The sequence below is a fragment of the Penaeus monodon genome, chromosome 20 (genome assembly GCF_015228065.2).
Source record: "Penaeus monodon isolate SGIC_2016 chromosome 20, NSTDA_Pmon_1, whole genome shotgun sequence".
Classification (NCBI taxonomy): Eukaryota; Metazoa; Arthropoda; class Malacostraca; order Decapoda; family Penaeidae; genus Penaeus; species Penaeus monodon.
This window is the reverse complement of record NC_051405.1, coordinates 14,631,694-14,632,362: the sequence shown is the minus strand read 5'-3', so window position 1 is coordinate 14,632,362 and position 669 is coordinate 14,631,694. Positions and strand designations below refer to the sequence as shown.

At 36.8% G+C, this 669-nt stretch overlaps 1 protein-coding gene across 1 annotated transcript in view; it reads right to left on the bottom strand.

The window, feature by feature from the left end:
- Positions 1–669, bottom strand: part of LOC119585653 — a 5,143-nt gene that overhangs the window by 4,049 nt on the left and 425 nt on the right. The window lies entirely within an intron of this gene.

The following is a 669-nucleotide window of genomic DNA, read 5'->3' as shown; positions in this document are numbered from 1 at the left end:
AGTACCATTTAGACCCCCACTCTTGCCCAAAGCAGTTGTCGCTCCGCTAGTCCTAGGAGTATGTACAGGACCTGCTTCGGACGAACACCAGGAAGGAGAAGGACAGGCGGAAGGTGCAGACGGCAGCCGGAAGTGCAAGTTTATATTCCAGTTTAGTTAATGCTTATTTCTTATTTATATATATCTAATTCTACTCTAAAATGATGATTTTAGTCATTACCAAAATGTCTTTTTTTTTAATCATGCTCTAAAGCTAGTTTAGATACTTTAAACAAAACTCACAGACCAGAAATATCACCAGCAGCCACACCACCTCGCTAGCCTTCAGGAAATAAAGATTTTTGCAGCCGTTTCATGTGGAAAACTCAATAAGAGTGAAAAAATAAGACTTTCTGAGCAACGGGGATTGTGATTTTGTTGTGAATACGCCAATTGAGGTCTCTTTTTAGGTGTGTCGTATTTTTTTTATATGTATGTAAAAAGAATGTATATGTTAATGTCGTTAAGTTTGAGGTACTGCGACAAAGGATTCCTAATTCTCGAAAATGGAAGAGAAGTTAAAACGAAAAAAAAAATGATGATAAATAATAGGGATTTTTTTAAGGACAAGTAATGCAAACGAAGGAAAATCAGGTGGTTATTCCCTTGCCGAAATTTTCAAAAGGAAAC